Source organism: Mastigoproctus giganteus, chromosome 4, assembly GCF_048544385.1.
Source record: "Mastigoproctus giganteus isolate SK-2022 chromosome 4, ASM4854438v1, whole genome shotgun sequence".
NCBI lineage: Eukaryota > Metazoa > Arthropoda > Arachnida > Uropygi > Thelyphonidae > Mastigoproctus > Mastigoproctus giganteus.
The window spans coordinates 83,109,295-83,123,854 of NC_143578.1; the positions used below are offsets into that span (position 1 = coordinate 83,109,295).

At 38.0% G+C, this 14,560-nt stretch overlaps 1 protein-coding gene across 2 annotated transcripts in view; it reads left to right on the plus strand.

Moving 5' to 3' along the window:
* LOC150086876 (formylglycine-generating enzyme) overlaps positions 1-14,560 on the plus strand; it is a 237,852-nt gene that overhangs the window by 104,592 nt on the left and 118,700 nt on the right. The gene's annotated exons all lie outside the window — the stretch shown is intronic.

A 14,560-nucleotide genomic window follows, 5' to 3' on the forward strand; every position in this document is an offset into this window, starting at 1 on the left:
CCCTGCCACTTATTTATACTATTGTATAGATAATATCATACAAATACAGATTAATAGTATCATTGATTATTGCTACTGAACAAATCAGCTAGCTGCATGGAGCTATATCATGGCATAATACAAGTAGCTGTGTCACAACTCTAGTAATTCAATCACCAGCAGCACAAGGAGATGCGGATCCAGCCTAGTCTGTTCCTTCTCACGTTGGTACTGAAAGCTGCAACCTGGTTTTTCTCTAGTCATTAGCAGAAGTGTCTTGATTGTGCAGTAGTTCGGTCAGTCAGCAGCAGCAGAAGGTGCTGCATTATGACACTGTAGTAACTCACATCTGGTCAGTCCAAATGTTGTAGTTCAGGCATCATGCGGCAGGTGCAGATAAATACTCATAACGAGGTAATCACATTGCAGCACAAAGTTCTATTAACAATTTGCAAATTAATCAAGTTTATTGTTTGCAGATTCACAGATTTCATGGTATGATCCTGCAGTAGAAGGAGCCCCATAAAACGAAAGATCAGTAGTCACAGTGCATATAAAGAGCTGGCAACAGGATCAGTTTAGCCACATAACAATATATAAGATTAGAAGTTTAAACAAATTTAACAATATATAACAGTATATAATATCTGCAAGTGCCAAATGATGTCTGAACTACTATAATTGTGAACTAATCTTATGACACGTGACTGAACTACTGCTCAGATGTGAGCTACTACGGTGTCATAATGCAGCTCCTACTGCTGCATGATCAAGGGACTTCTTGTGCTAATGACTAGAAAACAAACCAGGTTGCAGCTTTCAGTACCAACATGAAAAGAGAACAGACTAGGATGGATCCTGCACCTCCTTGTGCTGCTTATGATTGAATTGGGGAATCAAAGGGTGAAACAAGTAATTGCAGACCTGTTAGTTTAACTTCTGTTCTGGGGAACGTAATGGAGTCACTGGTTAAAGAAGCAATGCAGGATCATCTATACAAGACTGCAGCTTTAGTTCAGACACAGCATGGGTTTGTTAAGAGCAAATCTTGACTGACTAAATTGATTGGATACTACGATGTGGTCACAAAGGAACTGGATGCAAAAAATAATTTTGATATCATATACTTGGATTTCAGGAAAGCTTTTGATACTGTTGCACACAGAAGGCTGCTGTACAAATTGGAGCAATATGGCATTAAGGGAAAGTTGCTGCTATGGAATAAAAGGATGGTTGAGCAGGAGAAGACAGAGTGGTAATCAATGGACACTGCTTGTCGTGGACTAATGTTATTAGTGGAGTCCCCCAGGGTTTGGTGTTGGGACCATTGCTGCTTTCTATATTTATCAGTGATATTGATGAAGGTATAACAGGCATAATGTCCAAGTTTGAAGGTGATACAAAGTTTGGCAGGGTTGTTAATGACAGTAGCAATGGTATGCAGCTGCAACATGATCTGGAAAAGCTAGGCAGATGGGCTGAGAGGTGGAAACTGAAGTTTAACATTGACAAATGTAAAGTACTGCATATGGGTAGCAATAACTCCAGAGAAATGTGCAGTACTACACTCAGGGTTAGTGGAGAATGAAAAAGATCTTGGGGTAATTGTGCCATCAGATATGAATTCAGAGCAGTTTTCAGAGCAGTGTAGACAGCCTTCCAATGCAGCTCATGGGATCTTGTTAATGATATACAGGAACTTTGTATATACAGTAGAACCTCTTGTTAACAAACTTCCATATATGAATTTTTCTATATAGTGAACTTTTTTGATTTCCCCCTGGTCATTACATTGAAAATAGTTTCTGTATAACAAAGAAAATTTCCATATAACGAACTAATTTTGAGAGACCTGGGTATGCATTGTTCCACCTCTGGCCTTTAGGCAATAGAGTAATGCTGTAGAAAGCACAAATTAAGAGCTAAAAGGATTAAGAATTAATCACATGAGCTTTTAATAGCTAAAGGGTTTAATTCTTAAGAGCATTCCAAAATTTAGTGTTGTCCATAATGCCTTAACTGTACTGAGAAGTTGTGCTGGGAAACTGCTATCTGTATGTCCACAGCAGCCATTGGCAAAGATTAAGGAATATTTCTGACATAGACATTGGTTCTGGTCAACCTGTTTTCTATTGCAATCACCCTATTAGAGAATTAGGAGAGAGTGATTTCCCTTTATTCCGGAAATTCATCTGTTGTTTTGCAGAAATGAGTCATCCATTCTTTCACTAAATTTCACCCGTGTCTGTATGGTAGGTACAAGTGGTCCGTAAATCAGTTTTGTTTACTGCTGTATGTGTAACCTTACAATGTCTAAGAGGAAATCCTTGAGTGTAGTGGGAAAAGTGGAAGTGCTTAATAGTGTAGATCGGGGTGTTAAAAAGAAAGAAATCGCTTTAAAATTTGGTATCCCTGCCAGTAGTGTGTCAACCATTCTGAAAAACCGTATCTCGATTCTCAAATTGTTTGAGGAAACGGGACCCGGTTGGAAGTGCGCGAAACGATTCCTGTATGAAGATGTGGATGAAGCAGTTTTTAAGTGGGTGAAGTTGAATCGAGACCAAAACATGCTGATATTAGAGCCATTAATAAAAGAAAAGGCTACAGAGTACACATCTTTTCTGGGGCATAAAACTTTCCAAGCCAGTTCTGGTTGGGTGGACAAATTTCAAAAGTGCCATGGCTTACTCAAAAAAGTTATTTCTGGTGAAAGTGGGGTTGTAATTGAAGAAAACTATCCATTGGAAAGAAACAGTTCTGAAAAAAAAATTATGGAGGACTATGTATTCAACGTTGATGAAACAGGTCTATTTTTTAAATGTTTGCTGAACAGGGCACTGACTTTTAAAGGTGACAAGTGGGTGGCAAAAATAGGAAGGAAAAAATTAGTCTTGATTGGTGCAAATATGGCTGGTAATGAAAAACTGAAGATTTTGGTAATAGGCAAAAAGTAAGCTTGAAGTGGTGAAACCCATGTTTAGTCTCTAGAGCAAAGTTTCTGGCAAACCCCCCCCCCTTACTTCTCTTTCAACCCATGCATGGTACTAAGTACTATAGGTTTTGATACCTTTCATGTTTGGGGTTTTCATAAAAAAAAAAAAACACCCATGTTTTAAAGGAGTAGTCGTTAGGTTGGACTACAACAAAAAAGTTTGGATGATAAGTGAAATTTTTGGACAGTGGATTTTAAATTTCGATAGAAAGATGATAAAAGAAAACAGAAAAATCGCTTTGATTGTAGATAACTGCGCTGCTCACCTTCCTTCCTTCCATCTAAACTGCAGCCAATGGACCAAGGCGTTATCAAGAATTTGAAAATGTATTACCGAAGGCTCATACTGAAAAAAAATTATACTGAGAATAGAAACCAACCATCCTATAGATTCTGTTATAGATTTGCGGATGTGTATATCAGAGTTGGCGAAAGTGTGGAGTCAAGATATGACGGAAACAACGATTAAGAATTGTTTCGTAAAAGTAGGTTTTACTAAAATGCCAATTAACAGCGATGAGAGGGATGAACTGCTACAAGACATTGAGCAACCTTGGGACGAACTCCAAGCGAGAGGTTTGATCAGTGCAGAAATAGTCTTTGAAGAATTTTTAGGAGTTGATAACGATGTCACAGTAGCTGAATATCCGAGTGACTCCAATACTCTCCATTTTGGAGAGTATTCAACGAACTAGTGATAATATCGACAGTGAGTTGGATGAAAACGAGGGCGATGAATGCAGTGAGTGCAATATTAAACTTTCCAAACATGAAATGTTGGCAGCATTTGAAACTTTGTGTCGAGGCCTTCAGTGTGAAGAAAATATATTTGAGTGCTTAAACAAATGCAAACATTTTTATGAATGATGTACAGTAAAATCCAGTGTACAACAAAAAATAACCAAATAGTTTATGACATAATTCTTAAAAGTGTACTAATATATTGTGCACATCATGTAAGTAGTCATTTGTTAATATGTGTGTATTAATAAATTAATTGTTTTAAAATGTTAGAATTATTCATTTCCACTTATTTCTGATTTATTTCCTATATTTCTGAGTTGAATTACAGTATTTTTCATTGCTGAAAAGGTCATATTTCTTTATAACAAAATTTCTGTATAACAAATTTTTTCAAGCAAACGATTGATTTTGTTATATGGAGCTCCGATTGTATATATATATATATATATATATAGATATATATATATACATACACATATATCCAATATTTTAATTTAATAAAATAAAACATAAGCCAGTAGTATGGCAAAAACTGTAGAGCGAAAATTAACATAAAAATAACCCAAATAAACAAACGAACGAAAAAAAGGATAGACATAATAGTAGCCCGATAACCCTTGTATAATTTCGAGTTTTAAATCCGATTAATAAAAACTATACAAATTTTAGGATAATGCCAGTTATATAATAATTTAGCGGTACCCCCCCCCCCCCCCCCCCGAGAGGTACCAGTTCCAAAAGACGTGAAATATCACCAAAAGAGGGTTAAAGGAACTACCATTTATTTATTTATTTATTCACTTTATTATAATTTAATTTATGTTAATATTTAATATAATTCAATGATAGTATATATTTCGGCTTCATATGGAGGAATTGCAAGTTGCTGCCTTTAATGAATGCTTGATTATTTATTCATTTTATTATAATTTAACTTTTGTCAACATTTAATATAATTCAATAGTAATGGGTCGATATGCTAATTTAGCAACGCCTGTGTCGCCATATATTTTCCTTTTTCTTTTATATAAGCTGATTCAGCTTACAGTATGTCAGTGGTGTGGCTCTGCTCTAGAGTGCTGTCTGTTCTATAGTTTATTTTTCGCTGCATAAGGACCACCGCCGTGCAAATCCTCTGCACTGGTGGATCGATCGGAGGAGGGAGGATGAATTGGTACTTCGATCTTTTCACCATGGCGACGATTTGTATAGTGATTGAAATGCAGCGATTCCATGACCATTATTGGCCTCGTGGTCCTCTGTCGATATGGGGCATGATGGTCAGTCTATATTTATTTTGATTTATTTTGATTTTGTTATCGTTTGGTAGTTCCTTTAACCCTCTTTTGGTGATATTTCACGTCTTTCGGAACTGGTACCTCTCGGGGGGGGGGGGGGTACCGCTAAATTATTATATAATTGGCATTATCCTAAAATTTGTATAGTTTTTATTAATCGGATTTAAAACTCGAAATTATACAAGGGTTATCGGGCTACTATTATGTCTATCCTTTTTTTTCGTTCGTTTGTTTATTTGGGTTATTTTTATGTTAATTTTCGCTCTACAGTTTTTGCCATACTACTGGCATATGTTTTATTTTATTAAATTAAAATATTGGATGTACTTCAGCTTCATATGGAGGAATTGCATGTCGCTGCCTCTAATGAACGCCTAATTATTTATTTATTTATTTATTCACTTTATTACAATTTAATTTATGTTAATATTTAATATAATTCAATGATAGTATATACACATATATATATACACACACACACACATACATACATACATACATACATACATACAAAGGATGTGATTATTCCTTTGTATAAGGCAATGGTCAGGCCCGCCTGCATACAGGTCTGGAGGCCTCATTTTAGGAAGAATGTATAGCTGCTGGAATTGGTACAGAGAAGGGGCTCTGTACCAGTTCTAGCTCTGTACAAAGGGGCTCTTATCAAGAAAGGCTTAAGTTCTGCAAATTGCAGCATCTGGATATTAGGCATCTGATCGAGGTGTTTAAAATGATTTGAGCAAGTTCAATGCTGATACAGTTCTTCTTGTTGCACAGATTACCCACTTGAGGAGGCATAAATTGAAATTGAGGAAAGACAGTTGTGGAATAGATGTGCAGAAATTTGCCTTTAGCCAGCGAGTGGTTAATTGCTGGAAAAATCAACCACTCGTTGGCTAAACTTTCATCTGTTGTTTTGGAAGTTGATAGCTTAAATAAATTCAAGGGAGATCTGAACAAACTTGTGGAGCAGATGGAGAGGTGAATGGGAAGTTTTTTTTTTTTTTTTTTTTTTTTTGGCTGATGCTGTATAAGCTTTCTTTCTTGCATCACATGCCATGCCACTACTAATGCTAAAGATCATGATTTAGCATGTCAGGAGGAAGCTGGAGATTAGTCTTTTTCAGGGCTTTAACAGTGCTGTAATGTGGATTGGACACCCATTGTTCGGCAAGAACAGATTAACACTCATCCATGCCCACCTCCCCTTACAGAACAAAACTCTTCCTCAGAGATAGAATTGAAACTTGCCACAGCATTTTATCGCACTGCTGAGAACTCCTGTTTTCTCATAAGCAGGCAATTCCATTGCAGTTTTTAATCTAACTAAAGCTTAAGTGCATTATATTTAGTTCTGAGGTCTATGAGAGATTCCACAAACTGTTCAGTACTGTGATCTTTACCTTCCAATGATATGGTCTTCATTCATATGGAGTAAGTTTCCCACTGAAGTTTCAAAACATAATCCACACCTACTCTGATTGCTTTTCTGGTGAGATCTCTATTTGTTGCTCAGTTTTTCATAACATAGCAGAATATAATGCCTGCAAAACAGTGACGTAGCATAAGGAGAAGGGGTTTATACTCTTAGTTAAGAAGAATATTAAATCTAAGGCAGGGCATCCCGTTGACATAGATGTGCAATGCAAGATCAGTTTGGTATGGTATAAGTGCTAAGTATTTTTTATAAATTAAGCTCAGCCATCCTCTGAGCCACAGCCAATCCATGGTTATGGACTTAACAGGATATAATTCTTAAGTTTTAGAACTCATTTAATTTTGAATAAAATAAACATCAAATAAACTCAAATCAAACAACTTTAGTAAATTTCAGCTGCTTAGCCTTGGATGAGAGAAAATTTGACTTTAATCGTGTCCACCAATCTCAATCATCTGAGTTTCTGTCCCTGGCACTAGAACCAGGCTTCCACTATTTAGATTTAAAGCATGTCACCTCCTAAATACTGCACTTACGTAATTATTGAAATAAGAAAATAGACATCTGTTGGTGAATAAAACCCAGAGTGTTTCTCTCTCCAGTATGCTGATAGATCTTTCCAACTTAGATCTCAGATCAAGGTAGCAGTGACATTTTAACATGACATGTTCAGATGATTCAGGCGCCCCACAAGCACATATCTCACTATTCATTAGCCTAAGTTGTTTCTACCTTAATGCCAATCCATTGCTCGTGAGCAGGAATGTTGCATTTAATCCAAATTGCAACCATGTTTTTCTCTTAACATCTATAATATCAACTCTTGGTACAAATATAAAAGTTGTTCATCCTTTTTCAGTTTGTTCCCATTTCTCTTGCCATATCCCCATTATAGAATCTAAAAATTGCTTCTTTTCTGACTTAACATCAAATTTTTAATAAAGTCTCTCTATATCAGGACATGATGTTAATCCCATTATTGTTTTATTTACATTTCTCTTTGTATAATACAACATTCCTGCCAATAGAACCAGGAACTGGACGTGAATCCTTCCAGATATAATCTGTAAGGCCTCAGAGGAGACTGTCTGACACGCTCTTGTTATTCCAAAGCAAATCTTTGAGTCTGCAATAAATATTTTTGTAGCACAACTTTCTGCACTCAGTGTACCCTGAAGCGTAGGTGACTATGGACACAAATAAACATTCATATATTAGACTTATTGATCTACCTTTGATACTCCAGTCAGCTGGTACTCTGGTAGTAAAGGCTGACTGGAGTATCCTATGGAGCTTGGCGTACAAAGTTCTAATTTTATTCTTCAAAAATCTCACATGGTCCACAAAAAAGACCTGTTCTTCCAACATTACTCCTAAATGTTTTGTAGTCTTAACATATCGGATAGCATCACCCTGAAGCCTCACAGATGGAGCCCGATTCATACTTAACTTGCCCCCGAGTAACATCTGAACAGTCTTATCCTTAGAAATTTCTAACTTATTTATTTTTGCTCATTCCTCCAAAAATTTTAATGTCTCTTCAGCTTTTTTTTTCTCAATCTGAGGTTTAGCATTTCCTTGCATAACCAATGCTAAATCATCAGCATACACTATAATTTCTACTTAAGGTATAGAGATTTAAAAACTCATCAGATATGATATTCCATGCAAAGGGGCCAATCACCGAGCCTCGTGGACACCCACAATATACTTTCTTAGTTATCTTAGCATATTTAGTTTTAACCACTAGTTCTCTATCAGAGAAATATTTCTTATATACAATAAACAACTTATTTGAAAATTCAGTTCTTCTAATTCTGGCAAGGATACCTTCCTACCATAGCCAATCAAATGCTCCTTTAAAATCTACAAATATCTCTAGAGTATATCGACAACTACTCTGCTCCACTGTCTGAACTAACGTATATATTGCATCCTCAGTTGAATAGCCTTGTTTAAATCCATATTGGTTTACACATAACTGTTCATATACCTTTCCTAAGACCAGGAGCAGAGCAATTAGCCGATTTGATTTAACATTTGGCTGATTTCATTTAATATTTGATCTAAACTTTTAACAATCAAATTAATTTGAGCTTCTTTCCAGCAAGATGGGAAGGCACTCTCCTCCATACATTTATTATAGAATTCTACACACAATTCAGGTTTTAGCTGAAAAGACTTTTTCATAATAATAACTTCCACTTTGTCAAGGGTTGGTGACTTACTCTCCTTCGCACAGTCCATGGCCTCTTTTATCTCATTTAAGGAGGCGCCTTCGTAGCCAGGTGGGAAGGAGCAGCAGTGCGTAGCACACGCTTCTTGATTAGACCGGGGTTCGAGCCCGTCACCACCAAATACGGAGGATGCGGAAAGGTCAGGGAATGACCACCGCATATCACGGAGCAATATGGCCTTAGTTGCTAATGCTCCTAAAAACCAAATAACAACAACAACATTTAAGGTAAATTTTTCCTCCAGCTCTTCTGAATCATACTGGCCATTCTCCAATACTATTTGTATCTGTTGTTCTGTACATGCATCTATTCAAACTGGAAAGAGATCATCCAAGATTTTACTCACAGACTCGGTCTAAGTAAGTGTCTGGTTACTACAAGCACCAATAGTGCAAGTTATATCTGTTAAACTATGCTTGTTAATTATAATTTTAAAAAAGGAGTTCCATGGATCTCGAGAACCTTGTTCCTACACAAACTTCTTCCACATGTTAATCTTAGTTCTACTGACTGCTCTAACATACAGATGCTTCTTTTCTTTATACAATTATTTATACACAGAGAGCAGATCTAAATTTGCATACCTTCTCTGACACTGAAACTTTTTCCTTAATTTAAAATTGCTCTCCTGTAGGAGAGAAATTTAAAAGATTCTTTTCTTAACTCTGTAAGTTCTGCAGTCCACCAGAAAATTTACTTATTCACCCTTGTCCAAACCAGATGGTTCTGTTGTCACTTCAGCCAAGGATAAAGCTGACCTGCTAGCATCCCATTTTTCTTCGAGCTCATGTATTAATGATCTTGGTAAAACACCTCCCACCATTCCTAACACGCTCCATTCAATGCCTCCTGTGATCTTCCGTCAAAAGGATATCAGAAGGATTTTGATGAATCTTGATGCTAAGAAAGCTCCAGGTCCTGATGGTATTTCTCCACTTGTTCTCAAAACCTGTGCTCCTGAACTTACTCCTATTCTTTGCCGTCTTTTTTCACTTTCTTATTCCAAAGGTGTTTTTCCTTCTGCTTGGAAATTTGCTCATATCCAGCCAGTTCCTAAAAAGGGTGACAAATCCCTCCCATCCAATTATCGTCCCATTGCAATTACTTCTACTCTTTCTAAAGTAATGGAGAAATCAATTAACCGCCAACTCTTAAACTACCTAGAAACCTTCTGTCTGATCAACGATCGCCAGTATGGATTCCGTCAGTGTCGATCCACTGGTAATATTCTGGCTTATGTTACCCATTTATGGACTAATTCAATGGAAAGGTTCGGTGAAACACAAGTAGTTGCTCTTGACATCTCAAAGGCTTTTGATCATGTTTGGCATAAAGGTCTTCTAAACAAGCTTCCATCTTATGGTTTGCCAATTGTTTTTAGTAATTGGTTATCCAGTTTTCTCTCTGATCGCTCACTGAGGGTGATGGTAGATGGCTCTCTGTCTTCTAACTTCTCCACTAATGCCGGTGTCCCCCAAGGTTCAGTTCTTTCCCCCACTCTTTTCCTCTTGTATATCAATGACCTTCTTCCATTGACTGGAAATCCTATCCATAGTTTTGCCGATGATAGCACATTGCATTCAACTTTCCATTTCGAGAAACCTTGTCCTGCTCAATCAGCTTCAAGTTCTCGAAAATCTGCTGCCAATTCCTTAAATGCCGATCTTCAGGTAATTCTCCAGTGGGGCAAAGACAACTTAGTTGATTTCAACCCTTCTAAAACTCAGTCTTGTCTTATATCTCGCAAAAAGGATTCTTCTGCTCCTATGCTTATCTTTAGTGACACTCCGATTTCTAGGCAAAATGATATATCTCTTTTGGGAATTACCCTGACTTCTAATCTCTCTTGGCACAAGCACATTACAAATATTGCTTCCTCTGCATCTAAAAAACTTGGTTTTCTCTTTCGCTCTCGGAGTTACTTTTCTTCCAAACAGCTGCTCACTCTGTATAAATCGCAAATCCGCCCTGCCGTGGAATATTGTTCCCACATCTGGGGTGGTGCCCCCAAAACCTCTCTCAGGCTTCTTGATTCCATTCAGAAGAGGGCAGTTAGGTTAATTAATGATTCATCTCTAACAGCGTCTCTCCACTCGCTTTCTCATAGACGCACTGTTTCTGCTGCATGCCTCTTCTACAGATACTTCCATGGGCACTGTTCTTCTGAATTGGCTTCTATAATTCCCGCTCTCTCTCTTTCAAAACAGTCCGAACACGTGCCGCCACCAGCCAACATCCATTTACTGTCCAACTACAAACCCACAGAACCAACTTTTCATCTTCGTCATTTATTCATTCAACTGCCGTTTTCTGGAACAACCTTCCTTCATACGTATTTCCTGAAAATTACAATCTACAGAAGTTCAAGTCCAATATCAACGAATATCTTCTTTCGTCTTCTCAACCTCCAACCCAAGCACGGTACTAAGTACTATAGGTTCTAATACCTCTCGTGTTTGGGGTAAATAAAAAAAAATGTATGCGTGTTGCATATGTATGCATGTGTGTGTGTGTGCTGCATATGTGTGTGTGTGTGTGTGTGCATGCTGCATATGTGTGTGTGTGTGTGCGTGCTGCATATGTATGTATGTGTGTGTGCGTGCTGCGTATGTATGTATGTGTGTGTGCGTGCTGCGTATGTATGTGTGTGCGTGCTGCGTATGTATGTGTGTGTGCGTGCTGCGTATGTATGTGCGTGCTGCGTATGTGTGTGTGTGTGCGTGCTGTGTATGTATGTGTGTGCGTGCTGCGTATGTATGTGGTTCATATGTGTGTGTGTGTGTGGTGCGTATGTGTGTGCATATGTATGTATACGTATATGTAAGGTGCATATGTATGTATGCGTATGTGTGTATGGTGCATATGTATATATGTGTTATGTGTATATGTATATTAGCATTAACAGGGCATATGATGCAAGAAAGCAAGCTTATGCAGCATCAGCCAAAAAAAAAAAAAACACTCTCATCTCACCCCTCCGTTCATTCCAAATACCTGTCCAACTCAGCCTTAAATTTATTTAGGCTATCAACTTCCACAACAAAGGATGAACATCTTCCAACAACCAACTACCCACTGGCTAAAGGCAAATTTCCGCACATCTATCCTACATCTGTCTAAATTCAATTTGAATTTATGCCCTCTCAGGTGATTATTCTGAGCAAGAGGAAGAATCAGCATTGAGCATTCTCAAACCGTTCAAGGCTTTATACACCTCAATCATATCATCTCACAGGTGCCTAGTCTCCAGACACTGTAATCTGCAAAACTTGAGCCTTTCTTCGTAAGAGCAACCCTTTGTTCCATTCACTAAACTTGGTGCCCTTCTCTGTAGTTGTTCCTACAGCTCTACATCCTTCTTAAAATCAGGCCTCCAGACATGTATACAGTATTCAAGGTGTGGCCTGACCATTGCATTATACAAAAGGATAATCACCTCCTTACCTCTGCTAGAAAAATTCCTGTATATCATTGACAAGACACTATGAGCTACTCTTGCAGACCATCTGCACTACTCAGAAAACTTCATATCTGCCTGCACAATTACCCCCAGGTCCTTTTCGTTCTCTACCACTGCTAGTATAGTACCACAGAGTTGATACGTTATTCTGGGGTTACTGCTTCCCACATGTAGTACATTACATCTGTCAATGTTAAACTTAATTTGCCACCTCTCAGCCCATCTGCTCAACTTTTCTAGATCCTGCTGCAGCAATGTACTGTCATTAGTGTCCTTAACAACCGTACCAACCTTTGTATCGTCTGCAAACTTGGCAGACGATACGATATCGTCTTAATGTACAACCCATGTACATTAAGCTTGATGTACCATCATCAATATCATTTATAAATACAGAAAACAACAATGGACCCAACGCTGAATCCTAAGGGACTCCACTAATAACCTTAGTCCACAATGAGCAGTGTCCATTGATTACCACTCTGTCTTCTTCCACTCAGCCATCCCTTTATCCATAGCAGCAACTTGCCTCCACTGCAACACTACTCCAATTTGTTCAGCAGTCTGTCATGTGCAACAGAATCAAAAGCCTTTCTAAGATCCAATTATATGATATCAAAGTTATTCCCTGCATCCAGTTTTTTTGTGACCACATCATAGTATCCAATCAAATTGGTCAGGCAAGACTTTCCCTTAACAAAACCGTGCTGTGTCCGAGCTATAACTGAAGTCTTGTCTAGATGATCCTGCAGTGCTTCTTTAACCAGTGCCTCCATTAATTTTCCTGCAACAGAAGTTAAACTAACAGGTCTATAATTAATTGTCACCCTTTGATCCTCCTTTGTGAATTGGGGTCACGTTTGCACATCTCCAGTCCACGGGTACCTCCCCTGAATCCAAAGAAGCTCTCATAATTATGGCTAAGGGTTTGCTCACTTCCTTTGCTGCCTCCTTTAATATAACTGGATAGATCCCATCCACTCCGGATGCATTTTTTATGTTTATCTTCAACAATTTCTCCTCCACTTTGCTCTCAGTTATTACAAAATCATCTAGCTCACTGCCAGAGTTTAACTCACCTCTGGCATTCCCCTCTCTCAATAACTCCTCATGGGTGAATGTACATGCAAAATACTCAGTTTGTTAGCCACCTGAGCAGGATCATCAACATTTGAACCATCAATATCCAGTGGACCAATCTGATTGATCCCTTTCCTTCTAGATTTTACATAGGTAAAGAACTTTTTGTTGTTTTTCTTTGCATGCTTTGCCAAAGATTTCTCGTAATCTGCCTTTGCCTGCCTAATCTCCTTTGTGACCAGCTTATATCTATCATAGGTTTCTATGCCATCAATTAATTTATATGTATCCCATGCATTTTTCTTCTCTACCATATGTCTCATTAGTTCATCTGATATCCATTTAGGCCTAAACTTGAACAATATTTCTTAGTTGGTGTGTAAAGCCTACTAACTTCCAAGATAAATTCTTTGAATGCTTCCCATTTTGAATTTGCTGTTGGTAACATCATCAGTTGGTCCCACTGTATAATTTAAGTCTTTCTAACCTTAAGTATAGAATTTAATACTGTCTGAGATCACTGTAGTCGCCTTTATGAAAGCAAAAACTCCTCCCTTTACTCCCGATGGTAGTTACCTCTTTGAGTAAATCCCACTTCAGCACACTGTGATCATTGCCCCTAGTGCTTCCTTTATCTGCAGATTCTTAATGCATGAAGAATCACTACTGATAATCAGATCAAGAGTATTACTCCCTCTACTTGCCTCTCGAACATGCTGACGTAGAAAACAATCATGCAATAAATCCACAAAACCTTGCTAGTGTGTGAGTGACCAACCCACAATTCCAGTCAGTATCTGGGAAATTAAAATCTGCCATTATAAGACTGTCTGATTTACTGACCCACTCTATTTCCCTGTACAGTTTCTTATTATACTCATCAGAGTCATTAGGCCTATAGCACACTCCTCCTCTCAATTTTGATCTCCCAATGCTTATGTCACACCAAACTGACTCGACCCTGCAATGCCCAGCGATGTCGACTGGCTTCACTTCCTTGGATTTTGTGTGTTTCTTAAATAATAGCATAACCCTCCTCCCTTCCTATCCTCTCCATCCTTCTTGTACGCATTGCACATCCCAAATTCCAGTTCTGCATTCCTCATATCTGTGTGACACCACGTCTCTGATATCTCAACAATATCTGCCTTTGATGTTTTCCGCAATACCTCAAATTCATCAAATTTATTTTCCCAACTCCTAGCATTGGTGTACATGCAAGTATACATGCACATGTTCCTAGTCTTAGCTACCCTAACACAACCCATGTGTTTACTTGTACTGCAGTGACTCCCGGCAGTCTCTGAAATACCCTGCATAATGTTTTCCAGG